Below are 13,027 nucleotides of genomic sequence, written 5' to 3' on the forward strand. Positions count from 1 at the left end.
CCATATAGACTCATTTTGTACAGACAACGGTTCCATTACTCATAATGGTTTTATGAAAGAACAATATTCTTCCTTAGAGACTCAGCACACACATAATAAAAGACAATTTCTTTCTTACTGCATAGTGATAGCTAATGTGCCAGTATTTTATTTCATTTAGAACTTGAACTGAATTTAGTTTTAATTTAATCTTAAGTTAACTGTCCTATCCAGTGGTATGTATCAATGCTGAACAACTAAAAAAATATAATGCTGAATTACAATCTGCTGCCTTATCCTACGTTTTGTGAGACCCATTTTTACTGTCAGTCTTGACATCAATGTGAACACCAACCTGAAAAAATACTGAACTGCACTGGAAACTGTGTAAAACTTTCATGGCACTGAAACCAATACACAGGATTATTTTAACAAGTAGCTGGGCATAACACTATTTCTAACTTTAAATTTTACTGCAGTCTCAGGCTGATGAAATATGTAACATTTTTGCTATCAAAGTGCAGCAAGTCAAAGCTAGAACTCCACAAATACCTCTTAAAATCACATTAAAATTATCTGATACTTTTAATACCTAGTGTTTACATCACACCTTTTATTTCAAGGTTATAAAACATATGCAAAGACTGATAATAACAAAAAAAACTAATTTAAGAGAAAAACACTGGATAGGTTCCTTACTGTAGGCAAACTTCTCAGGATGATGGGGCAAATTAATATCCACACTGCATATTTTTTAGCCATTTTGCAGTTAATAGGCTTCTTCAGATATTTTTACTGCATAGTCAATGGTTACCATTTGCAACAACAGTGACTGTCATTTTTAATTAGCATTGGGTAACAGCCTACTAACATAAAAGACCTTCTACAGTTACAATAAATAACCATGGGTGCACAGAAAGCCCTCGGAGCAGCTTCAGGTGTACACTGGTTTCCTGGACTGCAATGCACACAGATTTCTTCCAGAACTATACAAACCCGGTCACTGCAAATTCGGAGCAATTTTACACCAATTATGAACTTAGGAAAAGAAGACTGAAACTACAGTGAGCACACTCAAAAATTAGTGCCTGCACCCCTAAAAAATGCCCATTGTGAACCTTTTTGGTAAGAAAGATCACAGAATTATTCAATACCCTGAGATGGAAGAGATCCACAAAGATCAAAGTGCATCTACTGGATGGTAAATGGTAACTACATTACTAATAGTAATAGTAATTACTAACAGTAATAGTAATTACAATTTAAATTATGACATTAAGACAACACCTTTCAGGATACAAAATCATCTCAATTAGAAAGCAACAGCTGAGATTCTACACAAAAGCCCTCACTTTTTATAACAAAAGCTATTAAAAATATCACGAAGGAGAGGTACTCTAAGGAAGCATTGGAAAATTGACACCAGGTATTAAAAAAGTTACTGTTCCAGGTGCAGATCACTTCTTATCAAACATTAATTTCCAATTATGACAGTGTCAGAATCCCTGTACATAACATGGTGGAAATGGCTGTCAACCAGAGAAGTGGCTTCCCAAAAATGACTCCAGACCAGCTGAGGATATTGCTCCCAAAACATACATCAGAAATGCATAGCATGGTGCCCTGCACATTTCAGCCTTACCTTCCAATTGTCAGAATGTCATCATCTCTTCTCAAAACACTAGAAAATATTTTGTACTCTATGTCCTTTCACATAATTTGAGGTACTCCAGCTGACAATACTCTGACTCATCGATATTATGCAGACGGAAATTGCCCACAAAATCAAAGCACCGGGATAGAAAAGAGCTGGCAAGGAGTTGTTTATTGAGGCAGAAGCAATCATAAACACACTGAGGAACTTCCCAGACTGTACTCATCATTCTCATTAGAACATGCTGCCCATATGTTAGGAGAAGGGTCAGTTTAGCATTTTATCCTGTAGACCTCTACAGAAAACACCCAGTTACATCTTCAGGCTTGCTAATAGACTGTCCCTCTCTCCCAAGAGGGATCTGAACAACCACAATCTACAAACTGACTCAAGACCAGACTGCTGTGCCTTTCCTTACCCAATTCTGACATTGCTCCATCTAGAAACACATCTAAAGGAGCATAAAATCTCACTTGCAGTTCTGCGAAATCTATGACTGGCACTAGACAGAGCAACTGCCAATGGGCTCTAAATCAGAAAAAGAAAATGATGTATATGCATTTGGGACACATTACTGCAAGACAAAACACTATCAATCAACTTCAAACACTGAAACTAACAATGCAAAGCAGAGGTAAAGATGTAGTCAAATACAGAACAAAATCAAGTGCAAGTATAATAAAAGTTAGAATGTTATTAAAGACTGCTGGAAATACCTGCCCTACTTACGTATGCATCTACTAACTTTGGTGTGCAATGCTAATTAGAAACTTGAAACTATCTATTCCTTCAACTTGTGCACTCTACTGCTAACTTCTTATCCTCTCTAGGTTTATACTGCTGCCCCCCGTCAAGCAGGAGCAGACAATCCTTTCTGTACAAGTTTTCAGCATTTCCACAGGTTAAGTTTTCCCTTAATTAGGTGAGCAGAGATGCTCAAATTAAAAGCAATGTGACATAGACTTAATTCAGTCTTATTCAAACTAAGTGTCAATAAGGTGCAGAAACCTTGACACAGCCAGGATGCAAGTGGGTTGATTTTGATATAGTCCTATAAGGATTAGAAAAGTTACATTTGTAATTGCTCCAACAGGGATGAACACACCCTGGTTTTTGATATCTTCAGCAGTCTAACTACATAGGGCTGAAAGTAATACATTCTATCCCAAACAGATTAAATAGTTTTATCTGCTTAACTTTTATGGCCCAACGATTCTACCACAATCTTTACTTTCTTCAAGCTGACTTCCCAGGAGGTAAAAATCTGCAAAATCCATTTCCTGTCCCACAGTCATAGAGTAAAATGGGAAATGGCAATTGTTTCTTGTGAATTGTTTCTCAAGTGAATCCTTCCCAGACACTTTGACCTTAAAAGTAAACAGGATCTTTTCTTTCACTTCTGTGCCAACATTTAAGGAAGCACATCATCCTGGGCACAGCAATTTAAATGTAACACATCTCTTTGCCTGCTTCTCACAGTCTGAACTCCACTGGTCACCTCTCAGCTCATGATATCAAGGATGTTTTTTGTATCTATTTGTACTAGAGGGCCTGAGGAATGATATAATAAGTGCATTAGATCAAATTCACATCACTAATATGAAAAAGTCACAATGACTATCTCTCCCTGATACCACTCCCTCACTGCAGAAATGAAGGAAGAAAGAAGAGAGGATCTTAGAAGTTATTTAAAGACTATATTATTCTAAGTATTCTTAAGTATAGCATTTTCTATCTCTACTTGTCTGTCACAGCACAGCATAAACAAAGCACCAGAAAAGATACACATACATTTTACAGTTTGAAAGAGGATATGAGAAAATGTCACACCATACTCTTTTTGGAAGCATATCAGTAAGCAAAGCAGGGATTTTATGAAAGATCTACAAAAAAAAAAATAAAAATAAAGGCATGCAAAAGCTTTCAAACCATCATTATCTCCTTGCAAAACACTGGGAATATATTCCAGTTTGCACAGGCATTACTAGATCACAACATTATCCCTGGTTAACTTTCCTCTACAGATACCTGAGAAAGGTAGAGAAATACCTCAAGAACACAGCGTAAGTTAGAATGATTTCCACAGAAACACCACCTGATCTTTACTGTTCTAAAGGGAAACTGTCATGTACTTGCTGCTCTAAGATTTACCAAGATAACAAATGACATAATTTACAAGACAAAGCACACACTCAGTTTCTCAAAGCTACAAGAATGCTTCTCCACATACACACCTCTTACTGAGAAAGATAAACAGAAGCTGTTTGGATACAAAAGCTTTTATTTATTCTATTTTTTATGTGCTAAGACATATTCTAGGCACTGTGTACCCAGAAAATTCCATTGTATAAACAAATTTTACAAACTAAGCCATATTGTCTTGTTGTGCACATGAAGAAAAATGCTTCTTTCAAAGGGAATACTGTAGGAAAAATTGGTTTTTTTTAAAATTAGAGTTCTTTTTAGAATACAATCCTGTCCTTTCAATAGAAAAATAAAAGTATATTTTTAAAAGTGTTAGAGATTATTTCAATTATATTAAAAAACCCCAGTGTCCCAAACCAAACCATAACAAGTGATCACTTTCAGTAACAAAATACTGACTCTGCTGTCTACAAAGATAAAGATATGAGTAGATAACTGAAGCAGGGTCACACATGGAGGAAAGCTGTGGAAACTTAAGGTGCAATTTGTACTTCAGACTATGATTTCCTAAATTTTGTCACCAAGTTTTATGTGTAAATGCTCTTCTCTGTCAATTTAATAAACTGATCAGATTAGAGAAATAACAGCCCATCTTTTCACAGAATTCACAGAAACACTGGGTTGGAAGAGATCTTAAAGATCATTGAGTCCAACCCATGCCCTGGCACCTCAAATGAACCCCGGCATCAAGTGCCACATCCAGTTTTTTCTTGAACACATCCAGGGATGGTGACTTCCTCGCCGGGCAGACCATTCCAGAACTTTATCACCCTTTCTGTAAAAAACTTTTAAATAGCGAACCTATATTTCCCTTGGTGCAGCTTGAGACTGTGTCCTCTGGTTCTGTCAGCTGCTGCCTTTTGTTCAAGATTTAAACTAGACACGTACAATCTATCAATTCTCACTCTCAAGGTACTAACCAGCCAGCTGATATTCAGCTACCCTCCAAAACCCCACCTTAGTCACAAGTGTCTGAAAAAGCCTCATCAGCACTAACTATGATTTTTTTCTGCAAACATTTTATTATCAAATCACTAATATTTTAATTATTTTAATGTTTTAGGACTTTTGATGCAAATATGTCAGTATCTGATATGTGTGCTGCTGTAAGACAAAATGTTGCTTATCTCAAAATTTCATCAGTAGATATTGAAGGAATTACCATTACACCTGTTTTGTAGATGGAAAACAGAAAGGTGAATTGATCTGCCCTAATCCAATGGCAAAGAAAGAAAAACATTTCTTCCAATCCCACTATTCCTATCTATTAGGTTATACAGCAACCTGTGCCTGAAGTATCAGGTAGATTGCTCTTAAATATAATACATCCTAATAAAGGAGGATGATAAAACTCTTTCAAAATACACTGAAAAGGAAATTAATTGTTACACATCAATAGCTATATCTGAGTTTTGCTCTAGATATGGAAGCTTTCTGCTTCAATCTAAAATAGCAATCGCTATATAAATAAAAATTTTCCTGTGAAATAATAATCCATTATTAATGCAATAACAATGTACCACTCCATAAATGTCAACTCCAACATGAAGAAAAAAGCAAAATATTGTCCACTGATAGCAGCAATTCAATACTTTTTCCTCCTCTTCCTCCTTATTAGCAGAGAATACAATTAGTGAACTTTTAATACCTTTGAAAAAGTGACACTTTAAACTGAAAAATCAGTAAAATGTGTTGACCATTCCTATGGTGAAAACAATTTGCAACAAATGTGAACTTCACTGTTGTTGGGTCTATTTTTTATGATTTGGCCTGAAGTCCAGAAGCATACATTCCATTCATGGGTTTAACCAGCAGTGCAGCACAGTGATAGTGAACCCAGTCTCCTGAACAGGTACCTGATAACACCCTCTTAGAGCAGCTGAGAAGGGAAACTGAGGGATTATGACCCACAAAAAGCTCAAAGTGTTTCTTAGCAAATCCACAAACAGCTTAAAACTCACAACACCGTGCTTCTAGGCTGTGCTCAACTACCAGCTCCCCTGCCAACTTCTCATAAAACAAGTGTTTTACAGCCTCAGTGGGGGCAGGGAGGAGGGGAAACCCAAAACTTTACAGTATTTTATTAAAGATGTGTCTAACGCATTGCCAAAACCCCAGTATGCTTTAGCACCTATTACTAGAAAGCTGAACACACCTCATGTCCCCCAGATGTCTCGGCATTCCCACAGTAAATGTACTTTTTACTATTACAGGGAACTGGTCCCTCTATGCTGGAAATTGAACCTGACCTCTCCCCTTTCTGTTTCCTAAGCTTTCAAATTGCTAATCACTAATTAGCATCTCTGGTGGCTCTCTCACAACACCAGAGTTTTATGTGCAAGCATGACAATCCTTCCCATGCCCCTTGGAGCTGATCAGCATAATCTCAAATTCTTCCCTGAGAAGCTCAGGATAACACTGAAGCCTCTCGACTCAAGGAAAATCAGGAATGTGGTCCAAGTCTCTCTGGCTGCAGTCCAAACTCCCCCAATATTTACCAGCTAGAACACTAAGCTCTGATTTTGTTTCCTACTTCCTATGACCACCATTTTTGAAGTTTAAAAAAATCCTAAACACGTATCATAGACATGCTTAAAAATAGGAATGCGAAGCGATCCAAATAAATCAATATTGCTTCATTCTGCAAAAACCGAAAATTCATTCACTCAGAATAGCAGACTTTACCTGATTTTGTGCTGCCACTTCGTAATGTGAAAATCTATGCAGGGTTCTGCTTTTGTTTTGCTGGAGTAGGAGGATTATTTCAATATGCAGAGGATTGATTTTGTTCCTGTATGCATGAGCCGCTGTTGATATTCCCAACCAGAAAGACTCCTTTCTAGAATTATCATCAATATATATTACACGAGGGTGTTTACTTCCACCCTGCCTCTCTTTTAAAAGCCTCCACAGTGTTAATTCCCAGAGCAAGGCTACAGGTCTCCTACTCAAAATTTCTGTTTAGATTTTCTAATCCTTTTCTCCTTAATCTCCATTATATGAAAAGAAACCCACATATGCACGGTCTGTGGGAAGCTAAGTAACTTTACCTCTCACCATAGTTACCACATCTGATTTAACCACTGGCTCTGGACATTGAATCATTGTCCTTTAAGATTTCAGATTTTATTTGTGTACGCCTCGATACATTCATCAAGCATAGAATCCTACAACCAGACTGATTTTAATATCGTTAGTAGACGATTACATTTCAATTTATGTGACTGTAAGATAACATACCATCCACCTCTGCTGTTTCTGTACTGTGTACTGCTGTTTTCCAGGATCTCAGGAGCAAAAATGTTGAAATGCCACATTACTGACAAGGTTTTCTGACTAATCCAGTTCTTTGAATGATTCTGAAACAATGTTACATTCAGATTTTAGCGTGCTCAACTATTCCATTAGACTTTTTTTGTTTCTCATGGTAACCAATTTTATTTGGCTTAACGGAAGCTGTTCAAATATTTAAGGGCGCTCCGAGATGGCAGGAGTTTATCTAGGAGCATACATGGTGTGTCACAGATATTCCTTTCCTTGCTCTTTTGGATTCCCCCCCTTTTCCTCCCCCCCTTCAAAAACAGTAGCAAACAAATGAGAATCTGCACCGGGAACGTGCTCGCTTCATCTGTTTATGTAAATATTCAAGTTACAATGGGCACATTTCGAAAGCACCAGCTCGGTGGGTAAAACAGATGCTTCTTACGTTCCTTCATATGCACTGAATCCCTCTGCCAGAATCGCCAGGCGCGACGCAAGAACTAAAGTATAAACATCTGCAACACCTCTCTGTTTTGTTAACATTCTTTCACACGTTTTCTTGCTAACTCCGAAAAGGCTCGACGGTGTAAATAAAGAGAGAGGGGGGAAAAAAAAAAGAAAAAGAAAAAAACCCAACAAACCAACAACAAACAGTCAAATTGGAAACATCTGCGAGATAGCTACGGAAAACGGAATGAAACATGAATAAACAAAAACATGGCGAAAGTGGCCTGAGGTTGTTACACTGTCAGATCATTTTTCCAAGCCCGACATCAAGGCTTTTGTTACAACCAAAGCGGTCATTTGCATGGAGAACCAACAGGGTTTCTCCTCCTTCGGCGTCTCCGCGGCCGTAGCACACACACACACACACACACACGCAGACACAGACAGACAGACAGACAGACACACAGCGGCGGTCTCGGAGCCGAAGGCACACGAAGGCGCACACGGCCCCGCCGCGGAGCCCCCGCGCCCCGCACACCCCGCACCTGCCCCCGGAGCCGCGATTCGGGCATGGAAAACACGAGACGAACCTTTGGAGCGCTGCCCCAGCCGGAGTTCTCTCTCTCTCTCTCTCTCCCTTCTCCCTCTGCTCTGCTGTTGCTGACAAGATCAGGCTGAGATTAACAAGTCCATGCTACTCTGCCAACCTCGCTCCTCCGGCGGCTGCACACACGCCGGGGGCTCGCAATAAAACCAAACTTTCGGAAAGTTAAAAATGGAATGGGTTGGAGGAATGTAAAGCAAAATGGCAGGGAAGCAGAAAACACTGCCTGGACAATTATTGCAGCAGCAAGCAGGGCACTGCTCTGTAGTCAAGGCTGTGTCAGCACTTTCTTTCTAAACACCCCCATTTTCAGGGGGCTGTAATTCAGAAAGGACAAAAAAAAAAAAAAAGAAAAAAAAGAAAAAAAAGAAAAAAATGCTTATGGCCAAAAATATAGCAGGTAAACCCCCTTCCCTTTGCATTTTAAATCATCCATTTAAACCATTCAGAAAGTTACAGGAGTCTGTGCACTTCATCAGGCAGTCCCACATGCCTTTTTTTATGCAAATGCAAGTCTTTTTTTAAAAGAGGTTTCACAAGAATTTGACCTACATTGTGACTGCCCCCTCCTTTTTTTTTTTTTTTATAAAAGCAATATAAAACATACCTTTACATCAAAACCAGGTTTATATAAACATGGGATAATTTCTAAGTAAGTTCTACACGCACATTGCCTGGAAGGTGCCAGATTGGTACCAGAGATACGAAAATGCTCCCACAGACGATCTAGCACAGGCTCTACTGAGGTCTCAACCCCAGTTCATTATGATAACTTGGTAACCCAGACTGCTGAGGGCATCTGCATTTTCCCCGGATAAGGAAAGGGTCCTTATAATCATGTTAAAATAAGGAAACAAAGTGTTTGATCTGCATTTACTACTTTACAACTACGCTCTAAACTGTGACACATCAGGGCAATCGCTGCTGCTGTTGTCAGTCGCAGGGTTTTGGTGGTGGGGGCTTTTCCTTTTGTTTGTTTGTTGGGTTTTTACTCTTGGCAATTTCCTCTCAGATACAGAAATAAAACCTTTCACACAAGTCATACACTAAGACGCTTTTCAGTTATGTTTAAAGTTACAATAACAAAATGAAGGGAAAAAACTCCAACCATGAACTATACAGTCACATTACTACTTTCTTTTAAAGTACAAATACACCTTTATTGTAAAGTCTGTGCAGCAGCCTAAGCCTGCTGGGCAAGAAAACCAAAGTATAAGTCTTGTCTGATAAGGAATAGCCGAGGAGGAGGAGAATCCATGAGAATTGACAATACTACCACACCCACCTGCTTGGAGGAAGAGAACTCTACTGAACAGTGGGACAACCTGTGCTCCTTCCCACCTGACCCAGCACAGGCCTTCACATTCAGGCCAGTCTGGACTGCAAACACAAGAAACGATGGTCACACACACTTCTGCCACCTGGCACTGGGGCTATAATGGCCATGGAGAGGAAAGAGAAGCAAGCGTGGTAAAATCTCGATCCACAGCAGTTTTCTTCAGTGTATGGAAGCAGAGCACTGAGGTTTCTGCTCTGCTCCACCAAATAACACACAGGGTGTTTATGTTCCTGAAAGATACATCATTTGCATGCAGTGTTTAATGGCAGGCAGATGTTTTTCTCTGATCATTAATCTGGAGCAAAGTGGAAGGCTTCTGGAAACAAATGAGTGAAGCTCTCCTAAAGGTTTGGAGTATTCTCTGCACACTGTTTAAGTTAAACTAATTGCTAATTCACATTAACAAGACACTGAGCGAGGAAAAACATTAACACATTATGATTCAACTGGACAATACCAAGAAAAACAAAATGGAAGCTGATTTTTCACCCTCCTTTTATGACACCAGGGGACAAGGAAAAAATAAAGAAGATACAGTACAAAACTTCTTAGTAGATGCAACTTCATACTTCCTATTGAAGAATGATGTAGTAGGATTTATAAGAACTCTTAAAGCAAAGGTATATAGGCAATTAAACTAAATTTAATTAAATTAAGACTTGGTTTTATAAGTTTGTATGGTAGGTTAAGCAGAAGACATATATTAACCTAATATTTAAGAAAAAAGTACAGCCTTAGTACATTAATGACCATACCCAAGAATAACAATAGCCATAAATATTTTGTTTAATTTAGCAGGAAACTACACATTTTAACAACATCAAAAGATCATTAGCTTAGCTCTCATCCCCACATTTATCATGCCAACATTTACACTGTAAATCCACAGCTGCAGCCCAAAGCTGAAAACATGCCAGCAATATGCATAGGTTGTATCAATATTTGCACATGGAGCCTTGAACATAAATTAGTTGACACTCAACACTTGAAGCTTTCTCCCTGAAGTTGCAATATTTAAAGGTTAAAGATTAGACATGCTCCCTCTTGTGTTAAACTAAGAATACACGAATGCATGCTGTTTTCTCTGACACGATGGTTGCTTGGCCATCTGTTCCATCAAGCAACCCCTTTAGCTCTGGCTACTAATGTCTAACAAAGCTGCACCAATAACCCTCCAGTTTAAAGACAGATGCAGTCTGAGAACCTAACCTGTATCCACAGAGTAGCTGTGTTACATTAAACTAGCTACTGGATGATCAGAAAGGACCATTAAGAGATTACATATAAACAAAACCCGTTGCAAATAAGTGTCTTGGACAATTACATGACTTGATCAATTACATGGCAAGTCACACTTCTTCAATCCCTGTAAGCTTCACAGAGTTAAGGTATGCCAGGTTCAAGCTGCTCAGTACTATTAATCATGGAGAATACTGAAGAGCAAATTTCCTTCTAAATATTAGCTTACAGGATACTTAAGACAGACAGGAAGAACAGGAATATTTTACAATGCCACATAATTATGTTTGTAAATACAGCAACAATTGAGCAAAGTTTTCGATCCTCCACCCAAGCAGCTCAGGGTGAACCATTCCCGGCACAGAGCCTTAATGGAGTCAAAATCCCCCTTATAAAAATCCTCTTGCAGGATCTGGTCCCAGGATCGTGTCTAGGCATGAATGCTAATCCCAGGTGTAACTAACACAAAAGTTTTACTAACACACTTCTCAAACAAAGGCTTTGCACCTGGTGTGGGCTTGGTAAATTATGTTCAGGCATACATTTGCTGGTTATGGTCAGCATAAAGCTGAATGCTAGGGCAGCTGTAAGTAAATATCAGTCAAAAGAGTCGAGAGCCAAAGAGAATCTAATACTCAACTACCTGACTTCCCACATTCCCTTTTATATATCCCCATGCCTTTGCGGTGGACAGATACTTTCAGTGCAATGAGGTCTATGCACATCAGAAATAATGCCACCAAATATTCTCAGAAACACATTTGCTCTTTCAAACCATCAAAGTTAAATGTGTTCACTCCTCCTGGAAGCATTGGTGGAGTATTATTTTTCCTTAGTCTTCTGCAGACCAGGAAAAACATAACCCCAATGTTTAGAGAGGAAAAGAAACATCGTGGTTATTGATAGATACAGGGTTTGGGGTCTCTTTAAAGCTTCAAACTCAAGCAGCACACTGCTTGAAGCACATTTGCTGCCAGCGCATCAAGAAACTCAACTTTTGACATGGACTTCAGCACCAGAATGAGGATTGTATTTATGGCACAGCGGGTCCCATGGGCACATTTCCCCGCTGCTGCTGCGATCAGGGTCTGACCCAGTGCCCCGTGTCTCGCACTGAGGTGCCCACAGCGAGGAGCCGAGCATCGAGACACTGCCCTCTACGCACTACCCAGAAAGCAGCTGTTGTGTTAGCACTGACCCGCCAAGAGTGGTTTTATTCCCTCGCGCACTCAAGTAGAAACTCTGCAGGATCGCGTCCCTTTTCTTTTTTTTAATGGAAACACTCACGTACGTCCCGCAGGGGAATTACTGCTCGCCTAAACCGGTGCTTGTCACCTTAGAGGGACCGGCCAGAGGTCAGCGGGTCACGCAAAGCCTCTGAGCGCAGCCATGGAGATCCACAGCCCGCCGGGGATCCCGCCGGGACCCGCGCCCCCGGCACCGGCCGGAGCGGCCCCGGCTGCGCACCTGTAGCGCCCGGCGGCGCCGGCTCCGCTCCCGGCGCGGCTGCGAGGGCAGCGGCACCCATGAACGGGCCACCGGAGACCCCGGCGGCCGAACGGAGTCGCCCCCCTCCCCACCCCGTCCCCCGCGGGGCGGGCGGGACCGGCCCGGCTGCGGCGGGAGCTGCGCCCGCCCCGCGCCTCCGCTCACCGGGGAAACTCGGCGCCGGCCCGGGGAGCCAAGGGCAGGGGGCTGCCGCCGTCTCCGCTATTTAAACCGCTTCCCGCCGTCTCCGCCTCACTGGCTGCCACTCGCTCCCTCCGCCCCGCGGAACTCACGGGGGCGGCCCCGCCCCTCCCGATGTACACACAGCCACACGCCGCCCGCCGCTCCGCCCGCCCGCCCCAGCCGCACCGCCCATTGGTTCAGCAGCCTGCCCGTCAACGTGAGACACAACAGCATTGGCTGGGGGTGCTGTCAATCACAGAACGTCCCGCCCAGCGCCCCGCCCCTCCCTTCCCGGACACCTCGGGGGTGTTAAAACGGCCGTTTGAAGTCACCAGCAAAATTTACTTTTAGGCCCCGCCCACTGAGCCCCAGAGCACGTTCTGATTGGGCCGTAGGAAGCCGCTCTCTGCCGCCACTGAGTGGCTCGCTGTCCGTAACCCCCCCAAATCCCGCCTATCCCGATGCCGTAATCCCATTTGATTTGTCCGCGCGTCGCCGCGGCCCCGCCCATCCCCACACCGCTGCCCATTCAGGCGCGGCTCCCCGAGCTCTGGGGCGGCGCCAACACTCACGGCGGGGGAACGTGAGGAAGGGCGCCGCTCATTGGCCGCCGCGCCGTCGCTCTCCC

At 41.7% G+C, this 13,027-nt stretch overlaps 1 protein-coding gene across 3 annotated transcripts in view; it reads right to left on the reverse strand.

Annotated features, from left to right (window-relative positions):
• The window catches only part of CTBP1 (C-terminal binding protein 1), a 238,051-nt gene extending 225,537 nt beyond the window's left edge, over positions 1 to 12,514 (reverse strand). The window contains exon 1 of one of the 3 annotated variants that reach the window (XM_038134193.1): positions 12,382 to 12,514. The gene's annotated coding sequence lies outside the window, so the exon portion shown is untranslated. Of the gene's footprint in view, positions 1 to 8,136; positions 8,341 to 12,381 lie in introns of those variants that run through there. The other 2 variants (XM_038134191.1, XM_038134192.1) reach the window with 2 other exon arrangements.
• Positions 12,515 to 13,027: the final 513 nt, after the last annotated feature.

This window comes from Motacilla alba, chromosome 4, assembly GCF_015832195.1.
Source record: "Motacilla alba alba isolate MOTALB_02 chromosome 4, Motacilla_alba_V1.0_pri, whole genome shotgun sequence".
In the NCBI taxonomy this organism is placed as follows: Eukaryota; Metazoa; Chordata; class Aves; order Passeriformes; family Motacillidae; genus Motacilla; species Motacilla alba.